The sequence below is a fragment of the Mobula hypostoma genome, chromosome 6, assembly GCF_963921235.1.
Source record: "Mobula hypostoma chromosome 6, sMobHyp1.1, whole genome shotgun sequence".
Lineage (NCBI taxonomy): Eukaryota > Metazoa > Chordata > Chondrichthyes > Myliobatiformes > Myliobatidae > Mobula > Mobula hypostoma.
Genome location: NC_086102.1, coordinates 185,600,606 through 185,626,804, shown reverse-complemented (window position 1 = coordinate 185,626,804; position 26,199 = coordinate 185,600,606). Strand labels below are relative to the sequence as shown.

Below are 26,199 nucleotides of genomic sequence, written 5' to 3'. Positions count from 1 at the left end.
ATAAATGAACAAAAGCAGTGTGGGGGAGAGGATCATTGAACAGCTGTAATGGGAGAGGGAATTGGGAATAACCACTCAGTGACTCAGTCAATCTGCTCAACGCTCCCAATTGTTGCAGCCCAGGGGTGGCGGGGTGGCAGGATGGCAGGGTGGGGGGAGGGGGGAGTTATGCGGAAATGCTCCATTCCCACCTGGCAGAAGATGCCCGTCGCCCCACAGCAGCCGGCAAATCCATCGCCATCCATCCCTGTGGTCTCCAAATGGTCATTCATATATAAGGGGGTCCATAATTTCAGCATTCATAACCCATGGACGGCCAGTAATTGGAATTTTAAATAAACATTGGTATGTGTTTGCAATAGAAGCATAGTGCATACGAGATAAGATCATAAGGCATAGGAGCAGAATTAGGCTACTCGGCCCATCGAGTCTGTTCCACCATTCCATCATATCTAATTTACTATCCCTCTCAACCCATTCTCCTGCCTTCCTTCTGTAACCTTTCATGCTCTGACTAATCAAGAACCTATCAACCTCTGCTTTAAATATACTCAGTGACTTGACCTTTATACACTTTCCTGCACTTCTGAATTCCATCTGCCATGTCTTTGCCCAGTCTCCTAATCTGTCTAAGTTCTTCTGCAGACTCCTTGCTTCCTCAACACCACTTGCCCCTCCACCTGCCTTCATATTGTACACAAATTTGGGCACAAGGCCATCAATTCCGTCATCCAACTCATTCACGCATTAATGTAAAAAGAAGCAGTCCCAACACAAACTCCCACAGAACGCCATTAGTCACTGGAAATTAGCCTGCAGCTCTGAGTATAAATGTTAATTGTTGTTCCTTTTCACACATTGAAACACAGAAACATAGAAACACAGAAAATACAGCACAATACAGGCCATTCGGCCCACAAAGCTGTGCCGAACATGTCCCTACCTTAGAACTACCTAGGGTTACCCATAGCCCTCTATTTTTCTAAGCTCCATGTAGCCATCCAGGAGTCTCTTAAAAGACCCTATCGTTTCCGCCGGCAGCCCATTCCACGCAGTCTTCACTCAGCATAAAAAACCTACCCCTGACATCTCCTCTGTACCTACTTCCAAGCACCTTAAAACTATGTCCTCTCGTACTAGCCACTTCAGCCCTGGGAAAAAGTCTCTGACTATCCACACAATCAATGCCTCTCATCATCTCGTACATCTCTGTCATCCTTCGTCGCTCCAAGGAGAAAAGGTCAAGTTCACTTAACCTATTCTCATAAGGCATGCTCCCCAATCCAGGCAACATCCTTGTAAATCTCCTCTGCACCCTTTCTATGGTTTACACGTCCTTCCTGTAGTGAGGTGATCAGAATTGAGCAAAGTACTCCAAGCGGGGTCTGACCAGGGTCCTATATAGCTGCAACATTACCTCTTGGCTCAAACTCAATCCCACAACTGATGAAGGCCAATGCACCGTGTGCCTTCTTAACCACAGAGTCAACCTGCGTAGCTGGGTAGCATTTTTGCCATTTCCTTAGCATTTGTCTGTTTCTAATGCCACCAAGTTGCTAATTCAATGCTCAACCCAGTGCAGATGGAAAGCATGCAAGGAGCCAGCCGGATTTGAATTCAGGGCCACTCGCCTTGAAGTCCAGTGCTGATGCCGGTCCACCACTGGCCGGCAACAAGTGTTAATGCTCGTGATCAAACATTGCCAATGCTTTGCTGTGTTGCTGTGGTTGTCATTGGGAATAGGAAGCGATTTCAGTGAGGGCATCCAGAAGAAGCACAGGTATCTCAGACTCCATTCCTCATTGTGACTCACACAGAGAAAAGGTTGCTTCGTGGACATCCTGGTGAAAAAAGGCAAACTGCAGATAGCCCTTCTTGTCCTTTTCCTTAATATATTGACTTATTTATTGAGATACAACACGGAATAGGCCCTTCCGGCCCTTCGAGCCACACAACCCAGCCATGCCCCGATTTACTCCAAGCTTAATCACGGGACGATCTACAGTGATCAATTAATCTCCCAAACGGAAGGTCTGTGGACTGTGGGTGGAAAGCGGAGCACCCATAGAAAACCCATGCAGTCACGGGGAGGAAGTACAAACCCTTTCCAGATAGGGGTGGGAATTGAACCCGGGTCGCCTGCACTATGTTACCGTGCACAATGCTTGACAGTAACACCGACCTGGGTTCAATTCCCACTGCTGCCTGTAAAGAGTTTGTACGTTTTCCCCGTGACGGGGTGGGTTTCCTCCAGGTGCCCCAGTTTCCTCCCACAGTCCAAAGATGTACTGGTTGGTAGGTTAATTGGTGATTGTAGATCGTTCAGTGATTAGGCTAGGAGTAAATTGGGGAACTGCTGGACGGGACAGCTCGAAGGGCCCAAAGGGCCTGTTCCATGCTGTATCTCAATAATCCAACAAATATGTAAAAACACAAAGTTTTCCTTATTCATTTATTGCCTGTTCTCCCAGATATGCTGCAAGTCCATGAAGATTACTTGCTAATGCGCACACCCTTGGTTGTAACCGGTGTGTTTTTAAGCCTTGAAGCCAAATGAAAATCAGATTAAAACCCATCAGCACCTGACAAATAATCCCTGTTGATTATGATATTAATGAACTCTAGAAAGCACTAGAAATTTGCAAAAATACAGAAATATCTAGTCAAGATTATTCAGCAACTAAATAGGATGTAGTTACTACTTTTAAACAGCACTGATGAAGGGTGGTTTCTGATACAGAACTGATGCACATGTATTGTGCTTCAGAGAGTTTGCGAATAGAAGCACCATCTTCTGAAATGTCAGCACTAGCACAACATCGGCAATATATATTGATTGGCATACAATTCCCCTGTTCTGCAGACCTGCGCTTTACATTAGCTGTGCACATTTTAACATCCTCAGTGTAGTACAGGTACCACTACTTCCACTAACAACAACCAACAACCAACATCTTGGTTCCAAAAATAATACATGCAAAGCCAAAAATACAAAACATAGGATCCAATTTTAAGCCTAATTTCTTTTGCCCTTGTTTTTATTTTTGCAGTTTTAATTAATATAAATTAAAATGGCAGATATACCAATTTTTTGCCAACTGTGTATTGTAGGAGGTAATTTTCTTTAAATGTATTCTTTTGTTTATTGAGATATAGTACAGAATAGGCCCTTCCAACCCTTCAAGCTGCGCCACCCAACAACCCCCAATTTAACCCTGACTTAATCACAGGACAATTTACAATGACCCCATTAACCTACCCACCGGTACAGCTTTGGAATGTGGGAGGAAACCTGAGCATCCAGAGGAAACTCACTTAGTCACGGGGGAAAATATAAAAACTTCCTTTTGGACAGTGGCAGGAATTGAACCCCAGTCGTTGATACTGGGACTTCATTCACTGGAATTCAGAAGGATGAGAGGAGATCTTATAGAAACATATAAAATTATGAAAGGGATAGATAAGTTAGAGGCAGAAAAGTTGCTTCGACTGGTGGGTGAGACTAGAACTAGGGGGCATAGCCTCAAGATGCGGGGGAGTAGATGTAGGACGGAGATGAAGAGGAACTGCTTTTCCCAGAGAGTGGTGAATCTGTGGAATTCTCTGCCCAATGAAGCAGTGGAGGCTACCACAGTAAATATATTTAAGACAAGATCGGATAGATTTTTGCACAGTAAGGGAATTAAGGGTTACGGGGAAAAGGCAGGTAGGTGGAGATGAGTCCATGGCCAGATCAGCCATGATCTTATTGAATAGCGGAGCAGGTTCGATGGGCCAGATGGCCAACTCCTGCTCCTATTTCTTATGTTCTTATAACCATATAACGATTACAGCACGGAAACAGGCCATCTCGGCCCTGCTAGTCTGTGCCAACCTTATGTATCTCTTATGTACTGTAAAGCATTGAGCAAACGACTATACTACTGTGCAACCCACAGTAAAATAATAAAATGATGAGAGTGACATTGTTGTTAAGCCAAATAAAAATATTACTAAATACATATAGGTATTTATAAAACTTCCAGTTGATCTGTGAGCCACATAGAATTTGTATAAGCAGCTCCGTAAATGCTTTAGGAGGCAATTCCCCTTGAGAAAAAAAATACCTATCTACCATGAGGAAAGGAAGTTCCAGGTCTAAAATAATTGTCTTCTCCCTATTTAAAGAACTATTCCTCAGGCAGTGATCTTGATTGACTGGACTTGTCAATCACTATAAACTCTATGGACCCACTGATGCCCATGTTATGGTTGTTTAATAACTTCAGATCTGCAGCAGTAAATGTCATGATCTTACCATTAAATGCTTAGTGCCGATGGGATCATAAACTTATATAGAAAATTGATCTCGGGAGATAGATTAAAACAGTATGATTACTGCATAATTGTTTAAAAATCACAAACAACAAAAATTGTTTAATATGAGGGACGAACATTTTGATATTTTTATGTGCATAAAAAATATCAAATATCTAAAAAATATCTTTTCCTTTCTGTGCTCAGTTGCACAGATTCCACCTGCAAAGCTGAATCATTCACTTGTCACAAATTATTAATGGAAGTTTATTTTCCTTGAGAGATAGTTTTGCTTTTGCTATTGCTTGCATGGGGGGGGGGGGTGGGGGGGATGGGGGGATGGGGCGTTTGCTGCTGCTGGCACGTGGGGGGGTGAGGGTCAATGCTTCTGCTGCTGCTTGTGCGATGGATGGGGGGAAGGTAGCTTCGGGGTTCTGACATTTCTGTCATACATACCTATCCCTCAACATCAGCAAGATGAAGGAATTGGTTGTTGACTTCAGAAGGAGTAGTGGACCGCACGACCCCTTTCTATATCGGTGGTGTGCAGGTGGAACAGGTCAAGAGCTTTAAGTTCCTCGGGGTCAATATCACAAATGACCTGACTTGGTCCAACCAAGCACAGTCCACTGCCAAGAAGGCCCACCAGTGCCTTTACTTCCTGAGAAAAATAAATAAATTTGGCCTGTCCCCTAAAACCCTCACTAATTTTTATAGATACACCGTAGAAAGCATTCTTCTCGGGTGCATCACAACCTGGCATGGAAGTTGTCCTGTCCAAGACCGGAAGAAGCTGCAGAAGATTGTGAACACAGCCCAGCACATCACACAAACCAATCTTCTGTCCTTGGACTCACTTCACACCGCACGCTGTCAGAGCAGTGCTGCCAGGATAATCAAGGACACGATCCACCCAGCCAGCATACTTTTTGTCCCTCTTCCCTCCGGGAGAAGGCTCAGGAGCTTGAAGACTCATACGGCCACAGTGAGAACCCAAGAATCAATGGAATTTTGTTTCTTACCTGAATACAAAGTGTCTGTTCTATCTCTGCCGGCCACGTATACCACTGACTGTTATTATCAGCTAAGTCCTGAAAGGGTTGTTGCCTGGTGATGTTGGACCAAATTATACTTGAGAGGAAAGTGAAACTGCAGCAACTGCATTGACTGGGTAAGTTTCAATCCTTCCAAAACTCTGGAGATTTCCTATTTTTCCTTCAAAGGTTCTCTTCTGTCTACATCGAGTATCCACAGCTCCATTTAACAGCTTCATTAAATCACAGAGACACGCAGCACACTCTTCAGTCCACCAAGCCATCAACCACCCATTTTACACATTACGCTAAACCATGGTCCCAACCTGAAATCCACAGACCCCTCGGTTAATTGTAGGTGTCCATGGCATTAAAAGAAAGTTGTGAACCCCTGCAATAAACCCATGTTTAATTCTTACCACAAGCTCATCAAATCCCAAGGCTGAGTTACAGTGGCTCATTAAAAATGTTTGTGTCCCCCTGTGAAACAAGACTATCTCCTGTCTGTAGAGATGAAATGCACCTGGCCTTGGCTGGATATTGTTCATCCACTAAAGACAAGAAGCAAAAAGTAGCGTAAGGACAGGAAAGAATTTGTAAAGTGAACTTTCCACTAGGTACAACCAGCAGGAAGATTAGCAATGGAGTTGACACTGCTACTTGTAAGAAAACAATACATTTTATTTGGAAGCATTGGATCAGCTTTCACAGCAACAATATTTTTAAGAGATTGGTGATGAAACATATCAGATCCTGCCTGAGAGGTGACTTGTATCCTCTCCAGTTGGCTTATTAGAATAATGGTCTACAGCAGATAACATCCCATTGATTCCTCGCTCAACCCTGGAATATCTGGACAGCAAATATGCGTTCATCAGAATTATCATTATTGACTACAATTCAGTATCCAATGCCATCATTCCCCTCAAAAGTAATCAATAAGCTCCAAGACTTCGGCTTCAATACCTCCTTGTGCAGCTGGATCCTGGATTTCCTCACCTGCAGACCCCAATCAGTTCAGATTGGCAGCAACATCTCCTCCATGATCTCCATCGATGCAGGTACTCCAGAAGGCTGTGTGTATAGCCCCCGGCTCTACTCGTTTTACACTTTTGACTGTGTGGTTATGCACAGCTCCAAAGCCATATTCAAGGTTGCTGATGATGCATTTTTGTTCAAAGTAAAATTTATGATCAGAATACATACATATCACCACATGCAACCCTGAGATTCTTTTTCCTGCAGGCATACTTAGCAAATCTACAGAACAGTAACTGTAAACAGTAAACATCAGGAACTATAAACTGTAAAGAAACTGTGCAAATGCAGACATAAATAAATAGCAATGTTGTGGGCCAAACCGAAGGTGGAGATAAATCAGCACACAGGAAGGAAATGATGATCTTGCTGAGTGGTGTCATAACAACAACCTCTCAGTCAATGTCACTTGTTGCCTGGATTGGGGAGCATGCCTTATCAGAACAGGTTGGGTGAACTCGGCCTTTTCTCCTTGCAGCGATGGAGGATGAGAGGTGACCTGATAGAGGTGTATAAGATGATGAGAGTCGTTGATCGCGTGGATAGTCAGAGGCTTTTTCCCAGGGCTGAAATGGCTAACAGGAGAGGGCACAGGTTTAAGGTGCTTGGAAGTAGGTACAGAGGAGATGTCAGGGGTAAAGTTTTTTTACGCAGAGAGTAGTGAGTGTGTGGAATGGGCTGCTGGTGATGGTGGTGGAGGTGGATACAATAGGGTCTTTTAAGAGACGTCTGGATAGGTACATGGAGCTTAGAAAAATAGAGGGCTATGGGTTACCCTAGGTAATTTTTAAAGTAAGTACATGTTCGGTACAGCATTGTGGGCCGAAGGGCCTGTATTGTGCTGTTGGCCTTCTATGTTTCTATGTCAGCAAGATCAAGGGACTGATTATCGTCTTCTGGAGAGGGAAACCAGATGTCCCTTGAGCTAGTCCTCATTGGAGGATCAGAAGTAGAGAGGGTTAGCAACTTCAAATTCCTAGGTGTTACTATTTCAGAAGTCCTGTCCTGGGTCCAGTACGCAAGTACAATTGCAAGGAAAGCACGGCAGCACCTCTACTTCCTTTGGAGTTTGTGGAGATTTGGTATGACGTCTAAAACTTTGACAAACTTCTATAGCTATGTAGTGGAGAGTATATTAACTGGCTGCATCACAGCCTGGTGTGGAAACACCAATGCATATCAAAGGAAAATTCTACAAAAGGAAGTGGATTCGGCACAGTACATCATGGGTAAAGCCCTCCCAACCATTGAGCACATCTACATGAAATGCTATTGTAGGAAAGCAGCTTCCATCATCACGGACCCCCAGCACCCAGGATATGGTCTCTTCTCACTGTTGCCATCAGGTAGAAGGCACAAGAGCCTTAGGACTCGCACCAGCAGGCTCAGGAACAGTTACTACCCCTCAGCCATCAGGCTCTTGAACAAAAGGGGATAACTACACTCAACTTCACTTGCCACATCATTTAAATGTTCCCACAACTAATAACCACACTTCCAAAGACTCTATCTCTTCATCTCATATTCTCCTTATTTATTGCTATTTATTTATATTTGCATTTGCACAGTTTGTTGTCTTCTGCACTCTGGTTGATCTTTCATTGATCCTGTTATAGTCACTATTCTATAAATTTACTGAATATGCCCAGAAGGAAATGAATCTCAAAGTTGCATATGTGACATATCTGTACTTTGAACTTTGAAGATGTTGCTTCTTCCTATTGGACCAATGGAGGCACTGGGGTCACGTTCTCAAATCGTCTGACTTAAAAAGATTGAAATTTCTTGAGCTGAAAATCAGAAAGACTGCTGTCATCCTCCCTGGAATTTGTTTACATCTACTCTAAGTCATAGTCATAGTCATACTTTATTGATCCCAGGGGGAAATTGGTTTTCGTTACAGTTGCACCATAAATAATAAATAGTAATAGAACCATAAATAGTTAAATAGTAATATGTAAATTATGCCAGTAAATTATGAAATAAGTCCAGGACCAGCCTATCGGCTCAGGGTGTCTGACCCTCCAAGGGAGGAGTTGTAAAGTTTGATGGCCACAGGAGGGAATGACTTCCTATGACGCTCAGTGCTGCATCTCGGTGGAATGAGTCTCTGGCTGAATGTACTCCTGTGCCCACCCAGTACATTATGTAGTGGATGGGAGACATTGACCAAGATGGCATGCAACTTAGACAGCATCCTCTTTTCAGACACCACCGTCAGAGAGTCCAGTTCCATCCCCACAACATCACTGGCCTTACGAATGAGTTTGTTGATTCTGTTGGCGTCTGCTACCCTCAGCCTACTGCCCCAGCACACAACAGCAAACATGATAGCACTGGCCACCACAGACCCGTAGAACATCCTCAGCATCATCCGGCAGATGTTAAAGGACCTCAGTCTCCTCAGGAAATAGAGATGGCTCTGACCCTTCTTGTAGACAGCCTCAGTGTTCTTTGACCAGTCCAGTTTATTGTCAATTCGTATCCCCAGGTATTTGTAATCCTCCACCATATCCACACTGACCCCCTGGATCGAAACAGGGGTCACCAGTACCTTAGCTCTCCTCAGGTCTACCACCAGCTCCTTAGTCTTTTTCACATTAAGCTGCAGATAATTCTGCTCACACCATGTGACAAAGTTTCCTACAGTAGCCCTGTACTCAGCCTCATCTCCCTTGCTGATGCATCCAACTATGGCAGAGTCATCCGAAAACTTCTGAAGATGACAAGACTCTGTGCAGTAGTTGAAGTCCGAGGTGTAAATGGTGAAGAGAAAGGGAGACAAGACAGTCCCCTGTGGAGCCCCAGTGCTGCTGATCACTCTGTCGGACACACAGTGTTGCAAGCACACGTACTGTGGTCTGCCAGTCAGGTAATCAAGAATCCATGATACCAGGGAAGCATCCACCTGCATCGCTGTCAGCTTCTCCCCCAGCAGAGCAGGGCAGATGGTGTTGAACGCACTGGAGAAGTCAAAAAACATGACCCCCACAGTGCCCGCTGGCTTGTCCAGGTGGGCGTAGACACGGTTCAGCAGGTAGACGATGGCATCCTCAACTCCTAGTCGGGGCTGGTAGGCGAACTGGAGGGGATCTAAGTGTGGCCTGACCATAGGCCGGAGCAGCTCCAGAACAAGTCTCTCCAGGGTCTTCATGATGTGGGAGGTCAATGCCACCGGTCTGTAGTCATTGAGGCCGCTGGGGCGCGGCGTCTTCGGCATAGGGACGAGGCAGGATGTTTTCGACAGTACAGGAACCCTCCAGAGCCTCAGGCTCAGGTTGAATACATGGTGAAGTACTCCACATAGCTGAGGGGCACAGATTCTGTCTACTGCCATTTCAAGTTATTTTGATAAATGTGACATTGGGCATTTTGACCTCAGTCTCCATTTCTTGCATCTCATCCATTCTATCAGATTATTTTTGTCTTTTTTTCAGAATAGTGGCTTTCCCATTGTTTATCTTTTCCTTTGGCAGTTAGCTCCTTCGTTGCTATCACGAGGCTTGAATCATCAAATGCTTTTCCAGATGAATTCCCAAACTAACATTACACAAGTTATGCATAATTTAAAACAGCTGTATCTCAGATAACATTTTATTTCATCTGCCAACATTATTTTTGCAGTCTTTTCATTGGATTTGCCAACATAACAATGGCTAGAAACAAGCAAGCACAAGACACAAGAAAATAAGACCAGGGAAAGCCACTTAGCCCTACCATTCTAAAGACTATAACTGATTTGCTCTAGGCCTCTTTTACTTTTCTTTGGCAGTTGCCCATAATCTTAAGTTCCCAACCTATATAAAGTCATCTACCTTCTTTTTAAATACCTCCAGCAATCTGGTCTGCACCACTCTCCAGGGTAGAGATTTCCAGAGTTTTACAGCCTTCTGTAACAAGAAATTCCCTAATCTTGTAATTATGGTAATTCTCCCTCTGGTGGAAAAAATACTGTCAGCAAATGCCTTGTCATACACCATAGGCTCTTACATATTTCGATAAGATCACCACTCCTTCTTCAACCCTCAAATAACACAGATCCAATTTCTCTTGCTACTCTTGATAGGAATTTCCGCAGTGAAAAGTACATTACAATTAATTATTATACAGTATACTAGAACAAACACTTTTTTATTAATTTATTAATTTATAACAGGGATTCCCTACCTTTTTTATGCCATGGACCCCAACCATTAACCGAGGGGTCCATGGGCCCCAGGGTGGGACCCTTGATTTATAGCAACAGCAATATGGATATCCTTGGTAAAACCACCACTTACTATGCTTACTTTGAGTAGGTGTTTGCATCCTGAATCTGTTGACGGACAGACTGAATGATTATGGTGTTAATTGAAAGGCATTTGAACGATACATCACTGGAGTTACATAAAGGCACACACTCAATGTTTCAGGAACAGCTTCTTCCCCTCTGCCACCTCATTTTACAATGGATGTTGAACCATGAACTCCACCTCACTACTTTATGTTCATGTTCGCACTACTTGTTTAATTTAACTATTTAATATAGATATACTTACTGCAATTCACAGTGTAATTTTTTTCTCTATTATTATGCATTGCATTGTACTGCTGCCACAAAAAGAAATTTCATGGCATATGCTGGTGATATTAAACCTGATTCTGGGTCTGATTCTGAATTAGGAGAAGCTATGGCCCATCATGTTCCTGATTTTTGCAGAGTAGACAGTGGATTTCTGAGTAAAGGAGAAATTTATTTTTGAATATCCAAGTACAGTCCACTTTTATCTGCACAGGATTTAGAGGGTTGGTATGTTTTGGCTTCTCATCATTCTCACTCTCTCTCCTTCTCTTGACCCCCGGTAATGTTGATTGATAATGGGTCCTCGGTGATGACAAAGCTGTTGAACAGAAGTGGACAACAAGGAAAACAAGATTCTTTTCACCTGTTGGTAATATTCTTATGTTTTTGTGCATTTAAGGAATGTTTTGTTATGCATCCTTATGCCAGTGTTTCTGAGTGATTCTTCATATCAAGATGCTACCAAGGACAGTGAATATCTGCAGCACCATAAGAGGCTATCTGAACATTTTGCCTATGCAACCTTTTGCTGGGGCAATCCTAAAATAATCCTATTACCGCATCACCTCCCTCTGTTTCCTATTGATTCTGAAGAAATGAGTTAATTAAATAACTATAATAATCACTAGGTGGAGCTAGTGTACCTACTTAATAAAAATCATCTTACAAAATTTGCATTTCATATTAAGACCATAAGACCACAAAATATAGCAAAATATAGACCAGCTGGCCCATCAAGCCTGCTCAGCCATTTCATCATGGCCGATCCATATTCCCACTTAGCCCCATTTCCTGCCTCCTCCACATATCCCTTCATGCCCTGGCTAATCAAGAATCTATCAACCTCTGCCTTAAATGTATCCAATGATGTCCTCCATAGCCACCAGTGGCAAACAATTGTATAGATTCACCATTCTTTGGCTAAAGAAATCCCTCCTTATCTCTTTTCTAAAGGGATGCCCCTCTATTCTGAGGCTGCAGAACTTACTGGTGGGCAAAGATTTTAATTCCAATTCCCATTCTCATTCCAATATGTCAGTCCATGGCCTCCTCTTGTGCTATGAGGAGGCCACTCGCAGGCTGGAGAAGCAACATCTTATATTCTGTCTGGATAGTCGCCAACCCGATGGCATGAATATTTCTCCTTCTGGTAAAAAGTATCCCTGCCCTTACCCCTTTCTTCTGTTCCCTACTGTGGACTCTTACCTCTTCTTACCTGCCTATCATCCCCCTCAGGTTCTCTCCTCCTTCGCTTTCTCCTATAGTCCAATCTCTTCTCCAATCAGATTCTTTCCTCTCCAGTCCTTTACCTTTTCTACCCACCTGGCTTCACCTATCACCTTCCAGCTTGTCCTTCTTCTCCTCTTCCCTTTTTATTCTGGCATCTTCACCCTTCCTTTCCAGTCCTGATGAAGGGTCTCAGCCTGAAACGTCGACTGTTTATACACTTCCATAGATGCTGCCTAACCTGCTGAGTTCCTCCAGCACTTTGTGTACAGTGCTCTGGGTTTCCAGCATTATGGAATTTCTCCTGTTTACATAAATACTTTTGTTGCAAGTACAAGAGCAGGTCAGAAGCTGGTCATCCTGAACCAAGTGACTTGCTTCCTGACACCACAAAGTTTTTCCACCATCAAGCAAGGCACTGGATATTGTCCACATACTTGAGTCAACAGCTTCAACACATCTATCTCCATCCAGGACAAAGCAGCTCACTTGACTGGCCGTATTCTTGCTATCTGCTCCCTCCACCTTCAATACAATGTATGTCATATTTAGTCTGAATTGGAATTGCCCAGTTGTACTTACATCAACAGCTATGAAGTGTTTTGAGAGGCTGGTTTGATTTGGATCCACTCCAATTTGCCTAGCAGAGCAACAGGTCCACATCAGATGCCATCTCATTGGGTCTTCACTCAACCCTGGAATATCTGGACAGCAAAGGTACAAACACCAGGATACTCTTTATCAGCTAAAGCTCAATACCATTCAGTACCATCATCCCCTATAAACTAATCAATGAGCTCCAAGACCTTAGCCTCAATACCTCCTTATGCATTTGGATCCTGGATTTCCTCACTTGTAGAACCCAGTTACTTTGGATTAGGACAGCATGTCCTCCATGATCTCCATCAGCACAGCTCCAATACCATATTCAAGTTTGCTAATGACACCACTGTTATGGGCCAAATCAATTATGATGCTGAATCAGCATACAGGAGGGAGAGTGAAAATTAGGCCGAGCAGTGTCATAACAACAACCTCTCACTCAATGTCAGCAAGACCAACGAACTGATTGTAAACTTCAGGAGAGGGAAACCATGAGCCAGTCCTCATCGGGGGATCAGGGGTGGTGAGGGTCAGGATCTTTAAATTCCTGTGGGTTACTCTTTCAGAAGATCTGTCCTGGACCCAGTACATAAGTGCACTTGTGAAGGAAACCCAGCAGTGCCTCTACTTTCTTCGGAGTCTGTGGAGATTCAGCATGATATCTAAAAATTTGATGAACTTCTATAGATGTGTGGTACAGAGTGTATTGAGTGGCTGCATCATGGCCTGGTATGGAAGAACCAATGCCATTGAACGGAAAATCCTACAAAAGGTAGTGGATTTGGCCCAGGACATCATGGGTAAAGTCCTCCCAACCACTGAGCACATCTACATGAAATGCTGCCATAGGGAAGCAGCATCCATCATCAGAGATCCCCACCTGTCATGAGCCCTGTGGCTTGCAATAGAGCATTAAACTCCTAAGGTTTTTGAGCACCTGTGTTTTCTAATCAATATCTTAACTAGAGTTGTTATGCCCTTGTGTTCTCAGGTTTAATCTTGTCAAGTTCGTTGTGGCTGGCACATGTTTCCCGCAGTCTATGATTATTTATAGAGGACTCCCATTCACTGCCTTGGTGCTTCATTGTGCTGAGGGGGTGAATTGTCTCGTGGTGTCGCTCAGCTAAGACTCTGATTCCAACTTTTAACTTCTGGCTTCCGTCTCTTCCTGGGGATCCAGCCATTTCACTGCATCAGCGTCCGTTCCTCTTGACAGCCCATCATGACACCACCACCCACACTGCTGCCATTAGGTTGAGGGTACAGGTGGCATATTATTATCTAAATGGAGTCGTTAGGAAAGAACAGGAAGGCAGATTATTATCTAAGTGGAGTCAAGTTAGGAAAAAGGGGAAGTACAACGAGATAACGAGATCTAGGTGTTCTTGTACATCAGTCACTGAAAGCAAGTATGCAATACAGCAGGCAGTGAAGAAAGCTAATGGCATGCTGGCCTTCATAACAAGGGGAATTGAGTATAAGAGCAAAGAGGTCCTTCTGCAGCTGTACAGGGCCCTGGTGAGACCACACCTGGAGTACTGTGTGCAGTTTTGGTCTCCAAATTTGAGGAAGGACATGCTTGCTATCGAGGGAGTGCAGCGTAGGTTCACAAGGTTAATTCCCGGGATGGCGGGACTGTCATATGTCGAAAGATTGGAGCAACTGGGCTTGTATACTCTGGAATTTAGAAGGCTGAGAGGAGATCTTATTGAAACATATAAGATTATTAAGGGATTGGACACGCTGGAGGCAGGAAGCATGTTCCCACTGATGGGTGAGTCCAGAACCAGAGGCCACAGTTTAAGAATAAGGGGTAGGCCATTTAGAACCGAGTTGAGGAAAAACTTTTTCACCCAGAGAGTGGTGGATGTATGGAATGCTCTGCCCCAGAAGGCTGTGGAGGCCAAGTCTCTGGATGCTTTCAAGAAAGAGATGGATAGAGCTCTTAAAGATAGCAGAATCAAAGGTTATGGGGATAAGGCAGGAACTGGATACTGATTGTGGATGACTAGCCATGATCACAGTGAATGGCGGTGCTGGCTCCAAGGGCCGAGTGGCCTACTCCTGCACCTATTGTCTATTGGCTCAGGACTTGCCTCAAGAACAGTTACTACCCCTTAACCCATCACAACCCCATACTGTACTGGCCAAGGGAGAAGGGCAACACACAGGAACACCTCACCCTGAGGTTTCACCACAATCGCTTTAAGGGCAATAATTGTTTGGAAATGAAAGCTGACTTTGCCAGTGAAACCTACTTCAGGTAACTGAATAAAGTCATCCATCTACACTTCCCTATCTTTATTTTGACTTCTTTAGAATGATTATTTTTTTGCTTCCTCATTTACTCTTTTTTTTAGGTAATACTGAAGTCTGATAATACCACTGTCGAGGAAATGCCACTTGGGAAGGAAGGGAGTTAAAGTCTGTTGTGTATTTGCAGCCTATCTCAGTATTTAATCAGATAGTGCATATACCATGACTCAACACTTCATGCTCTGAACGTGCCCTTATTTCTCATTCTTGCTTCCATGCTCCCTCACATCACATGATTGACATCATCACCATACCTGACAAGTGCCAAACTACATTAACTGACTTTACCATTTCAATACACGACATCGCTCCTTTCCTGAGAAATAAACTTCAATGTTTTAGCAGACATTCGACTCACAGATTTAACCATTTCAATTCAACACAACACATACTCCCTGATTTGCATGGCTATAACCAACACATTTTCTGTTTCAACTTAATGATAACTCTGGAACTGAAAACTTCATTTTCAACTTACAACAGTTTTCATTGTTTTGAAATGAACTTAAAGCTCTACTTCAATACAAAATTGTTAAACTTCAGTGATTGTTTTCTAACCCTTTGAGTTCTTTCTACTGGTTTCTCTTTGCTTTCAATGTCTGGCAATGGCTTTTGCTCACTGTGAACCTTCAGCTTATCTATAACTGTCCATCATATTGTCCTCCTGTCCAGTACCTCATTGTCAAATCCTTGAATTTCCTCCTGTTTGTCAAAGTCTCTCTTGTGTTGAACTTTTTTACATGTGTGCTGTTCATTGAATACTGCACTTCAGTTGGAGATTCAACTACCACTTGATTTCTTGTTTTCCTCTCCACCCTGTGTGGTGTTGTGTTGAAACATGTGTTGAATTTGTCCATTTTTTCTTGCTGGATAGACACACTGTTGTCAACACTTACAATAGACTCGTGTGCTCCTCTGCGATCATCTGCATACAGCTTGTAGTTTCCTTTATGTTCTGCATCCCGATCTCATACTCCCAGTTCTGCTGTGTGTATCTCCTTGATGTCTGGTAACTTCCCCCTCATTCTGTGGTTGTAGAGAAGTTTGGCAGGATTTCCCCTGTAGTGGCATGTTCCACACATCTGTACACAGTTACATACTTTCTCAGATCACATTTCCAGTCAAGTCCTTCTGCTTGAGCAATCCTAATGCTTTTCATCAGTGATGCATTTTGGCGATCCACTTCACCATTTGCCCAAGCCCACTTTGGCATTGTTTCCAGGTGTTTGATTCCATTTTTCTCACAATATTCAGATCTGATTTGATAGATACGGCAGTCCATGTCTACTGAAAATGTTTCCAGACCGTCAATATCTCTCTCTGCCATTGTAGAGGTCAAAATGTAATATTCATAAAATTGGCTGTGGTAATCTACTACTACTAGAATGAATGAATGGTTTATTGGTACTGGTCCGAGCAAATCAACAACTACTTCCTGCCAAAGATCGTCCGGTAATGGTGTCAGTTTTAGTGGTTCTGGAGGGACGGGTCTAGATACAGTTTCATAGCCGTGACAAGTGTTGCAGTCTTTCTCTGGCTACCAAACCTTGGTTGTGAGATGCTACTTTGTACCAACTATTCCCAAATGTCCTTCATGAGCTAGGGTGAGTGCCCGTGTGTGCAAGGCTTTGGGTAACACAACCTATGTTCCTTTAAGGATAAGATGACCCACTACACACAGCTCATTTGCAATGTGTGCAGTTCTCAAAGGGTCTATTCATGATGGCTTTGTCAAATTTGCTGACAATATCACCCTAATAGGTATCATATCAGACTGTGATGAGACAGCCTATAGGGAGGAGGTACAGCATTTGACAGAATGGTGTTGTCATAATAACCTGGACTTGAACATCACAAAAACCAAGGAGCTGATAGTAGACTTCAGGAAATCAAAGCACACCGAGCACTCTGCTCTGCACATATACGGGAAAGAGGTGGAGAGAGTAGAGAGTTTCAAGTTCCTTGGCGTCCACATCTCGGCTGACCTCACCTGGACCGCCCATATCTCTTATCGGGTGGGGAAGGCCCAACAGAGGCTCTACTTCCTAAGGAAGCTAAAGCACGCTCTCCTCCCTCATCACCTGCTGATCAACTTCTATTGGACAACTATAGAGAGCCTCCTGACGTATTGCTGTGCAGTGTGGTTTGCCAGCTGCACAGAACAGAACAGGAAAGACTTGCAGCGGGTGGTGAGGGTAGCAGAGCGGGTTACTGGCACAACATTACCCTCCCTCAGAGACATTTATACTGGCAGACTTCAAAAGAAGGCTACTTGTATTTCAAAGGATCCCACTCATCCTGGACATCACCTGTTTTCCCCTCTACCTTCTGGGAAGAGATACAGAGCATTAAGGATGAAAACGAAGAGACTCCTTAACAGCTTCTACCCACAAGCAGTGAAATGTATAACACCCCCTTCCCTTCTCCTGACTCCCTCCTAAGACGGCAGCGGCTAAATGCATCACACTTCCAGGAATAGCAGATGTGCAATAGTCCTACCGCCCCATCCATATATTATTAATTTTGGACTGCACTCCTGAGGTTTTAAGAGTTTATTTTATGTATATATTCTTTGTCATGCTGCAAAACATTGAGCTGCTAAACTGTGTTTCATTGCTCCACAACAATGACAATAAAGATATTCTATTCTATCTCCTGCAGCTCTGGAACTAAGGCTCTCTTTACCTCTTGTGTTGTCAGGGATTTGGGCACAGCTATGAACCTGACATATTCCTCTGCATCTTGCTTGTGTCTCCCTTTTTGAGCAGTCTCTCCCTGTAGCCTCTGCATTAGATCTGCAATGTTCTGTTTTCCTGGTATGTGTATGACTCTGTAGTCATATGGTTGCAAACTCAAGATCCACCACTCTATACGCGCGTATGTTTTAGATCTTGAGCTGTAAATCATCACCAAATTATAGACCGGTTAGCCTGACGACAGCGGTGGGAAAGATGCTGGAGTCAATTATAAAAGATAAAATTACGACACATCTGGATGGCAGTAACAGGATAGGTCCAAGTCAGCATGGATTTACGAAGGGGAAATCGTGCTTGACTAATCTTCTGGAATTTGTTGAGGATGTAACTATGAAAATGGACAAGGGAGAGTCAGTGGATATAGTGTACCTGAACTTTCAGAAAGCCTTTGATAGGAGATTAGTGGGCAAACTTTCAGAAAGCCTTTGATAGGAGATTAGTGGGCAAAATTAGGGCACATGGTATTGGGGGCAGAGTACTGACATGGATTGAAAATTGGCTGGCTGATAGGAAACAAAGAGTAGCGATTAACGGGTCCCTTTCGGAATGGCAGGTGGTGACCAGTGGGGTACCGCAGGGTTCAGTGCTGGGACTGCAGCTATTTACAATATACATTAATGATTTAGATGAAGGGATTAAAAGTAACATTAGCTAATTTGCAGATGACACAAAGCTGGGTGGCAGTGTGAAATGTGAGGAGGATGTTATGAGAATGCAGGGTGACTTGGACAGGCTGGGTGAGTGGGCAGATGCATGGCAGACGCAGTTTAATGTGGATAAATGTGAGGTTATCCACTTTGGTGGTAAGAACAGGAAGGCAGATTATTATCTAAATGGAGTCAAGTTAGGAAAAGAGGAAGTACAACGAGATCTAGGTGTTCTTGTATATCCGTCACTGAAAGCAAGCATGCAGGTACAGCAGGCAGTGAAGAAAGCTAATGGCATGCTGGCCTTCATAACAAGGGGAATTGAGTATAGGGGCAAAGAGGTCCTTCTGCAGCTGTACAGGGCCCTGGTGAGACCACACCTGGAGTATTGTGTGCAGTTTTGGTTTCCAAATTTGAGGAAGGACATTCATGCTATTGAGGGAGTGCAGCGTAGGTTCACAAGGTTAATTCCCGGGCTGGTGGGACTGTCATTTGTTGAAAGATTGGAGCGACTGGGGTTGTTTACACTGGAATTTAGAAGGCTGAGAGGGGATGTTATTGAAACATATAAGATTATTAAGGGATTGGACACGCTGCAGGCAGGAAGCATGTTCCCACTGATGGATGAGTCCAGAACCAGAGGCCACAGTTTAAGAATAAGGGGGTAGGCCATTTAGAACGGAGTTGAGGAAAAACTTTTTCACCCAGAGAATGGTGGATTTGTGGAATGCTCTGCCCCAGAAGGCTGTGGAGGCCAAGTCTCTGCAAGTTTCAAGAAAGAGATGGATAGAGGTCTGAAGGATAGGGGAATCAAAGGTTATGGGGAGAAGGCAGGAACTGGATACTGATTATGGATGATCAGCCATGATCACAGTGAATGGCGGTGCTGGCTCAAAGGGCTGAATGGCCTACTCCTGCACCTATTGTCTGTTGTCTGTTGTCAAAGGTTTGTGATCTGTGATCAGGTCAAATTTTCTCCCATATAAGTAAGGATGAAGTTTTTCACAGGCCCATACTAGTGCTAATGCTTCTCACTGTGGTGAGTATTTTCGTTCACCGTCTGTGAGACTGCGGCTCACACAGCAGACAGGTACCATTTCTTCACTTTGTTTTTGTATGAGTACTGCTCCCAGTCTGACTGGGCTGACATCTGTCTCGGCCTGAAACGTCGACTGCGCCTCTTCCTATAGATGCTGCTTGGCCTGCTGCGTTCACCAGCAACTTTTATGTGTGTTGCTATTACTTTAGTTGGCCCATCTTTATTAAACTAGGCCAGTTTACCAGTTCTTACTAGCTCCTCTCTTAGGGCTTTGAATACCTGTCTCTGTTCTCCTCTGAACTTGAACTAGGTATCCTTCCTGGTCAATTGCCCTGGTGGTTCTGACGCAGTTGCAAACTGTGGTATGAATCTGCCGCTATAACCAACACTTCTCACTTCTGTGGCGTTTTGGTTCACAAGCCTCCGTTACCTCTTGCACTCTCTCCCCAGTTGGTCTGATGCCTTCCTGTGACAAGAGAATTCCCATCAAAACTAGTCTGTCCATGTTGAACTGACATTTCTCTGGGTTTAATGTCAGTCCACACTCAGCGAGTCTCTTTAAGACAGCATGCAGTCTCTCATCGTGCAGTTTTTGGTTAGACGCATGTACAATCACATCATCTCAACTCCTTTAATTCCAGCTAAAGCATTTGCTATCTCATGCTGGTACTGCTCACTGGCTGATGACACACCAAATACAAGTCTCTTGCAACTATACACTCCATTATGCACAGCAAATGTGGTTTTCCCTCTAGATTCTGGAGTTAGTTCTAGCTGGTGATAGCCCCATTTCTCGTAGTTGTTAAACACCGCAGTCCCATTCATACCCCGTAGCATCTCATCTACAGTTGGAATAGGACATCTCTCCCCCACAATTGCTTCATTTGCCCTTCTCATGTCAAGGCACTTTCTGATGCCCTTGTCCAGTTTTGGTAAAATTACTATCGGGTAAATCAAGGAGTTGGGGCCTGCCACTTTCTCAATAATGTCCATGTTCATTAGCTGTTCAATATTTTTTTTTCAACAGCCACCCTTAAGTTGTAAGGTCTGTGTCTGAGTGTATGAGCCACAGGCTTTACCTTTGGATCAATGTACAGACTGATCTGCTGAGTGTTCAGCTTTCCTCCCCCTTCAAATACTTTTGAGAAGTGACTCTTTGACATCTGTCACTACTGACACACTTTCTCCAGTCTTTTACACACCCAATTTTGTAATGGTTTCTCCACCTAGGAGTGGTTCACCTTTGCCTTTTGTCACAATGAACTCTTCCTCGTCTTCTGTTTCCAATACTGATTTCACACTCAAACATCCCCTGAACCTCCAGTGATATGCCAGATAAATATGGGTTCAGTTTTCTCTTCTGCTTAATAATACATGAATGGCACTTTATCTTCTCAGACTTAATTTTCCCACACATTTTCACCCAGTACACTACTTCTGGCTCCTGAATCTACTAACATGCACAGATTTACACCTCCTACACAAAGAGTAAATTTTTTCAGATGGCTGTCTCATAAACACCAAGTGCAAATTCTTTCTGTTCATCCTCAACATTGTTCACTTTTTGGGTCTTTAATTCTTTTGTCCAACACATTTTGCAAAGTGGTCCTTTCCAGTGCACTTTCTACATGTCTGTCCAGTTTGGGTCTCTACCTAGGCGATCTGTGTTTCCACATCTGTAGCATTTCCTTTCATAAGAAATAGGAACAGAAGTCAGCCATCTGGCCCATCGAGCCTGCTCTGCCACTCAATAAGATCATGGCTGATCTGGCCATGGACTCATCTCCACCTACCTGCCTTTGCCCCATAACCCTTAATTCCCCTACAATGCAAAAATCTATCCAATCTTGTCTTAAATATATTTACTGAGGTAGCCTCCACTGCTTCATTGGGCAGAGAATTCCACAGATTCACCACTCTCTGGGAAAAGCAGTTCTTCCTCATCTCTGTCCTAAATCTACTCCCCCAAATCTTGAGGATAGACCCCTCCCAGTTTGATAAGTAGACTTTCTTTTTCCCTCTGTCTTTTTGCCATGTGTCGTGTCCTCACGGTGTGAAATATGGCGCACAGTCTATGGCTGGTCCCCTTGGAGTGACATGGCTAACAATTTTTCCTTTTCTTTTTCACATTGTGCTGCTATTTCCAGTGTGCAGGCAAGCATTAAGCCCAGCATATTCTCCAGTAAGTTTCTCCACACATAGACTAAGTTATATTTCCCCGCTATGGCATCCCTGATTTAGTTGTCTGTGTCAGTTGGAAATTTAAAGACTTTTGCTCCCTGTTACAGGTAAGTAGAAAACTCTTGAACCGTCTCACCCTGTTTTTGGACAAGCTGATGAAAATGCTGCTGGGCAAAGGTTGTGTCGACCTAGGGAACAAAACCCGTACCCTCAATGCTACTGTTGTGTATTTGCAACCAATCTTACTACTTGAATAGATAGTGCATATATTGTGACATGTTGTTTACAATGTATATTAGTGACTTAGACGAGGGAATTAAATGCAGCATCTCCAAGTTTGCGGATGACACGAAGCTGGGTGGCAGTGTTAGCAGTGAGGAGGATGCTAAGAGGATGCAGGGTGACTTGGATAGGTTGGGTGAGTGGGCAAATTCATGGCAGATGCAATTTAATGTGGATAAATGTGAAGTTATCCACTTTGGTGGCAAAAATAGGAAAACAGATTATTATCTGAATGGTGGCCGATTAGGAAAAGGGGAGGTGCAACGAGACCTGGGTGTCATTATACACCAGTCATTGAAAGTGGGCATGCAGGTACAGCAGGCGGTGAAAAAGGCGAATGGTATGCTGGCATTTATAGTGAGAGGATTCGAGTACAGGAGCAGGGAGGTACTACTGCAGTTGTACAAGGCCTTGGTGAGACCACACCTGGAGTATTGTGTGCAGTTTTGGTCCCCTAATCTGAGGAAAGACATCTTTGCCATAGAGGGAGTACAAAGAAGGTTCACCAGATTGATTCCTGGGATGGCAGGACTTTCATATGAAGAAAGACTGGATGAACTGGGCTTGTACTCGTTGGAATTTAGAAGATTGAGGGGGGATCTGATTGAAACGTATATGATCCTAATGGGATTGGACAGGCTAGATGCAGGAAGATTGTTCCCGATGTTGGGGAAGTCCAGAACGAGGGGCCACCGTTTGAGGATAGAGGGGAAGCCTTTTAGGACCGAGATTAGGAAAAACTTCTTCACACAGAGAGTGGTGAATCTGTGGAATTCTCTGCCACAGGAAACTGTTGAGGCCAGTTCATTGGCTATATTTAAGAGGGAGTTAGATATGGCCCTTGTGGCTACGGGGGTCAGGGGGTATGGAGGGAAGGCTGGGGCGGGGTTCTGAGTTGGATGATCAGCCATGATCATAATAAATGGCGGTGCAGGCTCGAAGGGCCGAATGGCCTACTCCTGCACCTATTTTCTATGTTTCTATGATGCCTTATGCTCTGAATGTGTTTTTATTTCTCATGCAAAAGAATCTCTGCAGATGCTGAAAATCCAAGCAACTCACACAAAATGCTGGAAGAACTCAGCAGGCCAGGCAGCATCTATGGAAAAGAGTACAGTCAACATTTCAGGCTGTTAGAGTGGATTTCGTTTTGGGTAGATGATTTGTTTACACTTAAATGACTTTGGCCACCAGACGTCTATTTTAACTGTTTGATAAAGGACTGTGGATTGAGTCCACCACAATGGGCTTCCTAAAAGGGTGTGAATACCAGATGCTTCTGGTGCCTGATGCTGTAGTTTCAAAGACAGTATCACCTATACATTATAAATATTAATTGTCTTCTATGTTAACACGGGAAATGCTAAATAAATGTATCGTAGACTTAATTTACATTCCTAAAGGCTGTGGATACCAACCCAGACATGTTGGCGTCAGGAGGAAAGGATGGTGTGATATTTTGTAATGTATCTTCAAAAGGAAGCATTGTCTATAACTTTTAAGTAGTGATTGCCTTTGTGTTTAGCATATAAATATCGAGCCCACTGTGTACATACATCTATTGATGCTTCTGAACACATCTTCACACATTGAGCTAACAGACCTTTCTGTGGAAAGTGTCTCCGTCCGTAAGATGGTTGCTGTATGTTGTCCAATAAAGAAGCTACTTTGTATCCACCAGTGACTCTGTCTCTCCGGTAATTTCATCCACGCTACAACAAGGCCGAAGCAGGACTGGAGGAAATAGATGAGGAGTCAGAGTGAGAAGTGTGGGGGGTGGGGGGGGGGAGGATGAAACATAAGATGATAGGTGAAACCAGGAGGGGCGGGGGGGGGGTTGGTGAAGTAAATAGCTGGGAAGTTGAATGGTGAAAGGGATACAGGGCTAGAGAAGGGTGAGTCTGATAGGAGAGGACAGAAGGCCATGGAAGGATGAAAAGGGAGAGGAGCACCAGAGGGAGGTGATGGGCAGGCACTGAATGGTGAAGGCGGGGGGACATTACTGGAAGTTGGAGAAATCGATGTTCATGCCATCAGGCTGGGGGCTACCCGGACGGAATAGAAGGTGTTGTTCCTCTGGTTGGGTGTGGCCTCATCGCGACAGTAGAGGAGGCAATGGACTGACACGTGGAATGGGAATGGGAAGTGGAATTAAAATCGGTGGTCACTGGGAGAACATAAGAAATAGGAGCAGGAGTCGGCCATCCAGCCCATCGAGCCTGCCCCGCCATTCAATAAGATCATAGCTGATCTGTCTGTAAACTCAGCTCCATCTACCTGCCTTTCCCCCATAACCCTTAATTCCCCTATGTAAAAATCTATCCAACTGTTTCTTAAACATATTTAATGAAGAAGCCTCAACTGCTTCCCTGGGCAGAGAATTCCACAGATTTACCACTCTCTGGGAAAAATAGTTTCTCCTCATCTCTGTCCTGAATCCTCTCCCCTGAATTTTGAGGCAATGTCCCCTAGTTCTAGTCTCACCTACCAATGGAATCAACTTTCCTACTTCTATCTTATCTATCCTTTTCAAAATTTTGTATGTTTCTATAAGATCCCCTCTCATTCTTCTGAATTCCAGAGAGTACAGTCCCAGGCAACTTGATCTTTCCTCATAGGTTAACCCCTTCATCTCTGGAATCAATCTGCTGAATATCCTCTGCACTGCCTCCAAAGCCAGCACATCCTTCCTCAAGTAATGAGACCAGAACTGCACGCAGCACTCCAGGTGCGGCCTGTATAGTTGCAGCATGACCTCCCTGCTCTTGAATTCAATCCCTCTACCAATGAAGGCCAACATTCCGTTTGCCTTCTTAATAACCTGTTGCACCTGCAAGCCAACTTTTTGCAATTCAAGAACAAGCACTCCCAAGTCCCTCTGCACAACAGCATGCTGCAATCTTGCATCATTTAAATAATAATTTGGTTATCGATTTTAATGGATGTTTCGATGACAAATTCTGCCATCTTCATCGAATTCCAGTTCTTACTTACAGCAAGCCCTTTGCTTTAGTTAAAATTCTTCTCCTCTAGTTGTATTACAATGGCTTCCTTCACCAGACCGTCCCAATATCCATTGGGGCAGCATGGTAGTTTTGTATCATCTAAGTCAATCCTACGCCCATTTTGACTTACTACCTCGCTAAGCATTTAACAACCATGCTGTCTCCCTTTGTTGGGTGCTGTGAGCATCACATCCCAAATTCAAATGACTTCGTAAAAATGATAACAAACATCCAGCTGACCCCAGAGGACATAATGGTTAGTTTCAAAGTGGTGTCCTTGCTCAGGAGAGTTCCCATTAGGGACAGCTTGTTCAGCCTGCGGTCAAAGTTTGATAAGGGTACCATTGATCTTTTTGAATACACTCTTACATCGAAGTACTTCCTCTGTAAGGGAACTACTATGAACAAACAGATGGAGTGTCCATGGGATTGCCTTTGTAGCCACCTATTGCTAACTTCTACGTGGAGGAATTTGAGGAGAGGACTCTGAGCTCATCGCCCTTGCGCCCCAAATGCTTCTTTAGATATGTCAACACCTTCGCAATGTGGCCTTATGGACTCCAACATCTCCATGACCATTTGAACAGTATACATCCAAACATTTAATTTACAATGGAGATGGAGAGGAATGATTAGATCCCACTTTTTCTGGCGGACGGAGTGTAGGTGTTTGGCGAAGCAGTCTCCTCATCTACCGATCCTTCTTTCAGTTAGTCCTGATGAAGGGTCTCGGCCTGAAATGTCGACTGTACCTCTTCCTAGAGATGCTGCCTGGCCTGCTGCGTTCACCAGCAACTTTGATGTGTGTTACTACTGATCTCCCACTCGGGTCTCACTGATATACAGTAAATCAATTTATCATTCTTTATGCTCCTTCACCTTACGTGTTGTTTACATCATCACTGTACCAGGTAGGTGTCAAACCGATATATGACATGACATGGTCTGAGTCTCCTACATCTTTATGGCGAGGACTATCCCGCCACCGCCCAAAAAAACATTAGTTTATAGTCAGAGGGTGGTGTAATTCTGAAGTTAGTTGCAGCTACTGTACTTACTGTCATTGTGCAAGTCTAACTCGGCAGTCCAACAGCTATGTTAAACGTCCCAGACATAACTGCCCCTTCCCGTGCATTATCAACCCTTGTTTACGCAGGGCATTTCTTCCAGTGGGGTGAGGGGAGACTTCACACGGGACTTTTCATCTTGTGACG

The 26,199-nt window shown here is 43.9% G+C and overlaps 1 long non-coding RNA gene across 1 annotated transcript; it reads right to left on the bottom strand.

The window, feature by feature from the left end:
- Nucleotides 1-11,081: 11,081 nt before the first annotated feature.
- Nucleotides 11,082-26,165, bottom strand: LOC134348685 (uncharacterized). Its single transcript, XR_010018475.1, has 3 exons — nt 26,044-26,165; nt 12,739-12,860; nt 11,082-11,248 (listed from the first exon to the last, which is right to left on the bottom strand). It is a non-coding gene; the product is annotated as an uncharacterized LOC134348685 (long non-coding RNA).
- Nucleotides 26,166-26,199: the final 34 nt, after the last annotated feature.